The sequence below is a fragment of the Lepidochelys olivacea genome, assembly GCF_965140295.1.
Source record: "Lepidochelys olivacea isolate rLepOli2 genome assembly, chromosome: 5".
Lineage (NCBI taxonomy): Eukaryota > Metazoa > Chordata > Testudines > Cheloniidae > Lepidochelys > Lepidochelys olivacea.
Genome location: NC_140415.1, coordinates 86,560,558 through 86,569,851, shown reverse-complemented (window position 1 = coordinate 86,569,851; position 9,294 = coordinate 86,560,558). Strand labels below are relative to the sequence as shown.

Genomic DNA, 9,294 nt, shown 5'->3' with positions numbered 1-9,294 from the left:
GAGGGTCATTTTCAGCGGGAGTGCCGCTCATCAACGGCGCCCGCTCGCCCCTCAAAGAAGTGCCCCAAGTGTCGGAAGGGCTATCACTGGGCTAATCAGTGTCGTAGAGGATGGGGAAACCACACGGCGGGTCCCCCCCGAACCCAGGGCCAAACGGGGGTGTTTCCCACTCAGACAACTGTTCCTCTGCTTTAAAACCCAAAGACTCCATGAAGGCGGCGACTGCCGGAAGTGCAGGGCTTGATTTGATTATGCAGGAGGACGCTGACTTTCGGTTGCCGGGGGAGGTTTGCGCCATACCTACCCAGGTGACGGGACCTCTCCCTGCCGGATTTGTGGGTCTGGTTCTCCCTGGCTCACACGCTGGGAAACAGGGTTTTTTTGTCATCCCAGGGGTCATTGACGCCGACTACACCGGCGTTATTAAGGTTCAGGTATGGACCCATCTTCCACAGTCGCTCCCGCGTGGACGGTCAATTGCGCAATTGATTTTAGTCCCCTATCAGGTGCCAGCTGCAGAGGATCGCGCCCGGGGCGGAGGCGGCTTTGGATCAACGCTGGCTCAGTCGCCATCTCACAACACGTCCTCTCCACTTGTTGCTCTAACAATGTCGGTCCGCCCCTCGAAACCTCAGTTAACACTTCTCTTAAATAATGTTCCCTTTACAGGGCTGGTGGACACTGGAGCTGACGTTACGGTGATTCGTGATCTGGAGTGGCCGGTCAGTTGGCCAACAGTTCCTTCTAAAGAGTTGTGGGGGATCGGGGGTAGTAAACCCGGGCGCCAAAGTTTGTCTTGGGTCACGGTCTCTAAACCAGGAGGCCGTGCCCTTGCTACAATCCGCCCTTTTGTGCTCCCTGTCCACCTCAATATTTGGGGCTGTGACTTACTTACAAAGCTGGACACCACCCTCGATATTAATATCTAATGGCCCCAAACCCTCCCACACCCACCTTGCCCTCCGCATTACCCTTGGTATGGCAATCCTTAGAGCCCGTATGGATTGACCAGTGGCCCCTCCCTCTAGAGAAGCTGAAAGCGCTTCATTCGCTGGTGCAGCAACATTTGCATGCACAGCGCTTGGAGAGCTCCACTAGTCCCTGGAACACCCCGGTGTTCGTTATTAAGAAAAAATCGGATGCATGGCGGCTGTTACATGATTTAAGAGAAATAAATAAATGCATCCAACCCATGGGCCCCTTACAATTTGGCTTGCCGAACCCAAATTTAATTCCTCAAACCGATCAGCTTTGTGTGTTAGATTTAAAGGATTGTTTTTTCACCATCCCCCTTTGCCCACAAGATCGCGAAAAATTCGCCTTTACGGTGCCACAATATAATAATGAGCAACCCTCTCATAGGTATCAGTGGAAGGTCTTGCCCCAGAGAATGCAAAATAGTCTGACCTTGTGTCAGCTTTTTGTGGATCGGGCCCTCGCCCCTTTTTGTGCCCGATACCCCACACTAAAGGTCTACCATTATATGGATGACATTTTGCTTAGTTGTCCCCTGGTCACGGCAGAACAGCTTGAATCCTTGTCCCAGATTCTCGGCCAAAATGGCCTATTAGTGGCACCAGAAAAAATCCAACGCTCTTATCCCTACCACTACCTCGGGCATAAGGTTTTACAAACCTATGCCGCCCCTGTTCACCCAGAATTGGTTCTACCTCAACCCCTAACCCTTGTTAAATTACAACAGATTTTGGGTAATTTAAATTGGATCCGACCCTACTTCCGTCTCCCCACATCAATGCTGCGGCCGTTGTTCGAGCTCCTACGTGGAGCTCCTACGTGGAGCTCGGGCACCGGGCGCAGTTATTGCCATCACTGAGGAGCACATTGCCTGCATTCGACAGATCAATGCAGTTTGAGTCAGCAGTTTGTGGATAGACTCACTGAGGTCCATCCCCTGCGGTTGGTTCTCCTTGCCACCCCTCATACGCCCACTGCGGCTCTGTTTGTACCTCGTACGGACACAGCCGTCTCTATTATAGAGTGGATATATTTGTCATCCACTCCTCCTCAGAACATTTATCCTTATTTAGATGCCCTGTCCGATCTTGTTCGTAAAGCCTGCCACCGTGCAGTGCAACTCACGGGTACCGATTTAGTTGCCATTGTGTTCCCCTTGTCCCGTAGTGAATTTGATTCCTTGTGCCATGCCTCCTTGGCCTGGCAGGTTGCACTTTGTGATTATGTGGGAGAGATCTCTTATAATCCCCCAAAAGATCACCGATTGGTAATTACCCAACAGGTGCCCCTAATTGTACATCGTCTTAGCCGCTCTCAATCCATTGTTTCAGCTGTCACTCTTTTTACTGATGGCTCTCCACATCGAGGTGTTGTCACCTATCAATTTGGTGACCCCCCTCGTTGGCATTCTCGTTTTACGCTGCCTCAGCGTTCCGCGCAGTGCTCAGAACTGGCTGCTGTTGTTTTGGCCTTTCAACTTTTTGCTGACTGTCCCTTTAATTTGATTGTGGACACCCATTATGTTTATCAGGTAATTGATCATTTACCCCTAGCCCTCATTACCCCTCAGGTCGATGCAGACCTCCTTCGCCTGTTTTTGTCTTTACAGTATCTCATCACCACTCGTAATTTCCCTTATTTTGTTGTTCATATTCGCAGTCATACCCCTCTGCCTGGGCTACTCACTGAGGGCAATGTGCGCGCCGATCGCACGTTACGTGGTGAGGTAAATTCCCTTTTTTCTGACCCCATTGAAAGCCATGCCTTTTTTCATCAGTCTGCCTCTGTTTTGGCCCGGCAGTTTCACATTCCTGCTGATCATGCACGTTCTATTGTTCGTTCCTGCCCCCACTGTGCCGCTGCTGCCCCTACCTTTTCTTATGCCGTTAACCCCAGAGGCACCGCAGCGAATCATCTGTGGCAAACGGATGTCACTCACGTGCCACAATTCCGCCCCTATTCATTTTTACATGTTTCCATTGATACCTATTCGGGATTCCTCTGGGCGACCCCACAGCATGGAGAAGCCACTCCCAAAGTTATTCACCATTTGCTAGCCTGTTTTGCTGTTATGGGCCGCCCGAGCCAGATAAAAACGGATAATGCCCCAGCCTATTGCTCCACAGCCCTTTCCACCTTTTGTGCCCAATGGGACGTCCGTCTCACACACGGGATCCCTTATAATTCCATGGGCCAAGCCATTGTTGAATGTGCAAATTGCACGCTAAAAACCTTGCTTGACAAACAATTAAAACAAGGGGAGCTGCGTCTCCGAACCTTAGGAGACATTCAGCAGCAATTGCATATCCTTTTGTTCACTTTAAATAACATAACGCTGAACGCAGATCAGCAGACCCCCGCGGATCGGCATTTTCACAAATCCGAGGTACTGGAAAGACCGCGTGTCTATTACCGTCAGTTGCCCGATCCGCAATGGCTGGGCCCAGTACCTCTAATCACTTGGGGTCGGGGATATGCTGCTGTGTCTCTCCCTGCAGGACCATTGTGGGTTCCGGCCCGGTGTGTGCGACCGGCACTGAAGCAGCATGGTGTGGCTCCAGGGACTATCGAACCCCATACCGGAGTTTCAGCTGACTCTGGAGGAGAGCGCGGTGCCTCCCGGGTCGACAACGACGGGACGAAAACGGAAGAGGCGTAGCGTCCCAAGCCAGCCCGTGACATGGGGAGCAGTAAAAGCATTGGTCGTCGCGGCTCAACGACGACTGGCAGCAAACCAACAGCCAGAGACTCCTGAGACTTTGTTTGTGGCAATTCTTGCCCAAATTACTGCTAATTCTATATTGATTGTATGCCTTTTGTGCCTGCTATTTCCTGTAGGGGTTGGCTTGGGAGCACTTTCTCCGTTACGGGGCCGAATGACTTATAACCTATGGGAAAGATTGGCTTCAATAGCAAATGTTACCCACTTTTGTTTATCTGATTCTGTAGCAGCCGGAGAATTGTTAGGTACATGCCTTATTCCAGTATGTCATCACCCTGAGTAAATAGGGAATGAGACGATGCTCGCTGCTTACGCGAATCTCTCTTCCCAGTACTCTGGCATGGCTAATTGGGGCCAGGCCAACTATACTTTGCCTCACACGGCCATATCCCTCCACACACCGTACCCGGCCGGGGCCAACAATGTCACCTGTGCGCGTGTGGTTAACTGCACTAGTACAAAGGTGCCCTTGGGCTGTCGGCAAATTTCTCAACCCCTTTTAAATTGTTCCCACACCGTGAATGTTTCGTACAATTATGGCCATATCATCCTACCATCAGGGTGGTTTTTTACCTACGGCTCATGCACCTTTAGTTATATTCCCGCAAATTTAAGCGATGGCACCCTTTGCTGCCTCAGTAGAATGACACTCATTCTGCCTTTTGCCGGCCAAAAGCGCAGTAAAAGAGGTGTACCCCCTTCAGAAGACTGTGTTGCAGATGTTGATCTTTTCAGCCGCGCTGAGTATACCGCCTTAGCGGCCTCTTTTGTTGGAGTCCCCTGGGTTGCCACTTATACAGCCAGAACTTTGAATACCCTGGCGTGTTTTGCGGCAAAGGCAATTAATACAACATCCCAGGCGATTGCCCTACTTAACACAGAGCAACACGAATTAAGGGATGCAATTTTAGATAACAGAGCAGCCATTGATTTTCTGCTCTTGAAACACCATCTAGGCTGTTCCACGTTTCGGCATATGTGTTGTTTTAATTTAACTGATAATAGTCGCTCCATAGAAACTAGACTGGCCGAATTGACCAATCTTACGGCACACATACGCCAAGATTTGGGGTTTGAGGGCTTTAGGAATTGGCTTACAGGTTGGCTGCCCTCTCTAGGATGGCTGCGACAACTTTTCGGTTATGCTGTGTTTGTGATTGTTGGGCTTATATTTTGCTGCTGCTGTATACAATGTATTCCCTCTTTGCTAAGGCTTTGTAGAGACCCGCCCTGGCAGGCTCCCCGAGTTATGTCCTTGTCTGTCCAGGAGTTAAATCGCTTGCAAAACAAATTGATGGCTACCATGAGGTGGCCGAGCACAAATAACAAAAAAAAGGGGGGATGAAGGGTTCATGTAGCATTCATGCACCTGAAAACAGTCAGGGCACACCCTGACTGTTGTGTAGGAGCGATGCACACATTGCTCTGTCCAAGGACGTGGACCATGGGAACATGGACCATTGGGAAGTCAATTAAAGGACATCAACTGTGGGAAGCTTCCTTGGCCTGGGCTCAAGGCCTGAGAACAAAGATTGTAGTAGATAGAGGCTGGTAAATAAGAATATTAATCAAAGTCATATTATTTCCTTTGTTGATGCCTTTTGCGGTCGGAGTATGTAATGCGCAGGGGGGAGAGAAATAAAAGAGAGGTGGAAAAGCTGACAGGGGCAATCCCGTCAGCAGACCAGCCTGCTTGCTTGCCTAAAGCTGTGTCCTGTCTTGTATTGAACCGCCACAAGTATGTTTGATCCACTGGAGTTCTCCATGTATTGCTTGCATTTGTAAGGCTCTGAAAAGGTCTTGATGTTATATCCTTGGATGAATTGGCAGGGGAAAATTAACTATGATTAGGTGATAATGTGTTCTTATTTGTATATGGTTTCATCTGAAATCTTTATTTTCATTTCTGGCTGTATGAGGATTACGTTTTCACACTGGTTTATGCTGAGTGATTTTTCAGTCATGGTAAATGTTCTTGAATTTTGTCCTCTTGAAAATTTCTTTTGGAACCTTTCACCATGCCTTTAGTTGTCTACTTTCTGCAGATCTCATAAATTAAACAGACGGGTCATACTAATGTTTGGAGTGATTTTCAGGGATCTCGGAGGCAGGGCCATCCCTAGCTATTTTGGTGCCTTTCGCAGCCCCCCAGGCCTCTGTGGGGAATGGGGGCTGGCTACTTCCTGCAGGAAGTGAAGGGACCTGGCCCCAGCCTGCTCTGCTCCCCTGGCTACCAGGCTTGGGGGGAGGGGGGAACCGCCCCGCAGCACTCGCTGGTGGCGCGGCTGGGAGCCAGGGGAACGGAGCAGGCTGGGGCCGAGTTGCTCCACTTACCATGCCGTGCGTGCAGGGTCGGGCCTGGCTGCCATCTTCAGGGGGCTCGGGGTGGGGCTGGGTGGGGCAGGACGAGGAGGGGCTGGGGCAGAGAAGGGGCGGGTGCCTAGGGAAGAGCCAGAACAGAGGCTGGAGTAGCACGCAGCTGTGCTGGGCACCAGGAAATTTGGGGAACCAAATTTCCTGGTGCCCTACGCAGCTGCGTGCTTTGCGTATGGGTAAGGATGGCCCTGCTCGGAGGTGCTGCGGGAAGTGATGCTAATGATTCAATAGGCGACACTTTTCCCTGTGAATCTAGTGAAATGTAAAACAATGGTCCTATCCATTGGATTATATGTCACTTTCCACAAGAGGCGTTGCCTCTTGTCTGAGTCACAGGTGAAATTCAAGGCTTTCGCAGGGAATTTTCCCATTTGGAGCTGAAATTGGTGATGTGGAGTCAGAAATTTCGTAGTTAATTTATTTTAAAAATTTACACAAGCTCTGTTTCTTTGGACAGTAGTAGGAACAAACTGCATGTAGACAACTCCCTTTTGCAGGGATTCCAGGTAAGAAACCACTTCCATGTCCCAAGAGCTTTTCAGATTCTCATGCAGAGACCACACCAAACTCAATATGACTGTTCAACATCCCCTTCATTCAGCTCTCAACCTCTGAGTTTGAAAGCTAGGATTCCTTGTTAGCTGACCCTTGGACTCCGGGGTCCATACTACTTTGATTCCCTGCATATAACTTTAATAGCCTAATACAGGGTTCAAAAGAATTACATGAATAGGATGTGTTTGATGAAGGTCTTCAACCTCTTTGTGGAAGATGAACAGAAATGTAAGGGAAACTTACCTGCAAATTTCCTGAGCTTCTAGCATTTAGATTTTCTTTTAAAACATTCTGCTGTTATTTTAAGTGTCAATATTCAGAACCTTCATAATAAATAAAATTCAAAATAAAAATAAAGATTTTTGGTTTTGGGAATAGACTTACATTTCTGCACTCCCCAGTTGAGCAATTTCTATGTAAAATTCATCATTTCAATGCAATAATGAATATGAAAAAGTTTTAAACTTAGATTTTTATATTCACAACATAATTCTTGGCTTCCTGCGTCCAGTCCTTTTGGGATACCATTACATCAGTGACTGTATTGGAATGTGATATATGCAGCTGCATTAGAATCAGGAAGTGAAAACAGAGCTGGGAACTAGAAATAACTGGCCAACATCAATATACTTCAAAAGTATGTGTGTAGAGAAGTTCTTTAACCAGAAATGAAGCAGTTGCTTTCATAGGTCTTGAGAAGCAGCAAGTGTATTTGTATAATTTAAGAGTCATATTTTACAGCACTGAATTAAGTCTACTCTTATGATGTGAACATTACATGGCAGTTCATTTTGGTTGAAACTGCAGCCAGCCTGTTGTTCACACTGTGTCCTAGACATTAATGAAGGGAGATGCTGAAACATAGCCCTTTTAAGGAAGGGGAATGGGAGGAATTCTTGCTTTTTTATTGTAGGGTTGTATTTCTCTAATTATGCAACTTATTTTTCCATTATATTTTGTATTATATATATATATATATATATATTGTTTCTGGCTTATTTCCACTGAAATTACTAGAGATTCTGCCCTTCATTTCAGCTCGGAACAAGATCTAGCCCTATAGGTATAGTGCCACCACACACTGGTGGACGTTTCGGATTTCCCCCAGCGTCTCATGCAGTTTTGCAGGGAGTTAGCATCACCGCCGTTAAGCAACGGGATACGTGAGGAAGCTTTAGCATCGCTGCTGCCTTGGCAAGCGGACAGCTCAGCGGCGAAGTTCCCATTGCCATCGAAGGTGGGGGCATCCGGCCCGACACGTGCCACCTCCTTAGGCCGCTAGGGCCAGGCAGGGCCCGGTGACGCCGAGGAGACCCAGCAGTAGGTACGTCTTGGGGGGCCGTGGCGCTAGCCCGGCCCCACCGTCCCGTCTCGAGCGGGCAGAGGGGCCCGCGCCTCGAGGGAGCGCGGACCACAGCCACCGCGGGAGGAGACCCGCTCAATCCGCGCAGGCGCACTGCTGCCCAGCACAGGCAGCAAGCGGGCCCGGAGAGACGGGGAGGGGAGCTTTCTGTCCTCCTGTCGCAGTTAGGCAGGCTGAGTGCGCCTGCGCGCTGGGGAAGTGGAGGAGGGCGGGGCTGTATTTTGAACGGCTGGATGCGGGTGGCTCAGTATTTGGCAGGAAGGTGAGGAGGCCTCTAGCCTGGCAGCAAAGCCTAGGCGGGGAGCGGCGGCTCCAAATGTGGCAGGGGAGAGCAGCAGGCAGCGGCGGCAGAGGAGGGGGGCACACGAGAGAAGGGGCGCAGCTGTCCCCGCGGCGGAGCTGAGCGGCCTGGCGAGGCAGGGGGGCTCCGGCAGCTGCAGCTCTGGCACCCCCAGGCCGCCCGCCTGGCACCCCCGGGCCCCGCCCGGCCAGCAGGTGAGAGCGAGAGACGAGGGGAGAGGGGGAGCCTGTCGCGCCGCCCTTGGCCTGGCCCAGTACCAGGCCGAGCCGGAGGGAGTCGCTGTGGGGGGAGCCGGAGCCGCCGCTCCCAGCCTCCCCCTCCCCCGGGGCTGCCCTGAGTTATTCACTCGTAGCTGGCCCCGCCTCAGGGCCCCCTCCCCGCCGTGGCTGCTGCGCCTCAGCCTCGGGGCCCAGCTCTGTCCTGGGGTGTGCGGGGGAAGGCCCCGGTGTGACCTCGGGATCCGGGAGAGGGGTCCTTTGGCTGCCGCCCCCCCAATACCGTCACCCCCCCCCGGGGCTGCACCTTCCTCCCCCGCTACCAGACTGCTAGCGGGGGGCCCCGCGCGGGGGGAGGGGTCCCCCTCGCTGGCAAAGCCCCAGAGTCAAGCCCCGCTCCCAGTTGCGCTGCAGAGCGCGTGTGTGTCTCTCCCCGCCACCCTCCCGTGGGGCCGGGCGAGGGGGTGCGCCGCACGGGGGCTGGTGCCCCACTATAGGGCACGCGGGGGGTGGGGGCGCTGCTGTGGCGGTGGGACTGCGCCCGGCCCCCAGCACCGGAGCGACACACGGCGCTGCCGCTATCTGAGACACTCCGTGTGCGCGTGTGTGTGAGCGCGCCTGGCTCGGGCGCTGCTGGCTTCCTTTGTCTGCTGCTGCTGCCGCCGCCGCCGCGCTCCCCTCCTCCCTCTCTCGGTACCTCTCTCCCTCCCGCCCCCTCGCCCTTCCCCCTCCCTCCCTTCCTTCCCCTCTCTCCCAGACTCCAAGCGCTGCTGCAGCTGCAGGTTTG

At 52.0% G+C, this 9,294-nt stretch overlaps 1 protein-coding gene across 5 annotated transcripts in view; it reads left to right on the top strand.

The window, feature by feature from the left end:
• The first annotated feature begins 8,293 nt into the window (after positions 1 to 8,293).
• SPIN1 (spindlin 1) overlaps positions 8,294 to 9,294 on the top strand; it is a 109,927-nt gene continuing 108,926 nt past the window's right edge. For 3 of the 5 annotated variants that reach the window (XM_084629281.1, XM_084629279.1, XM_084629280.1), the window contains exon 1: positions 8,295 to 8,486. The gene's annotated coding sequence lies outside the window, so the exon portion shown is untranslated. Of the gene's footprint in view, positions 8,487 to 9,274; positions 9,290 to 9,294 lie in introns of those variants that run through there. The other 2 variants (XM_084629288.1, XM_084629287.1) reach the window with 2 other exon arrangements.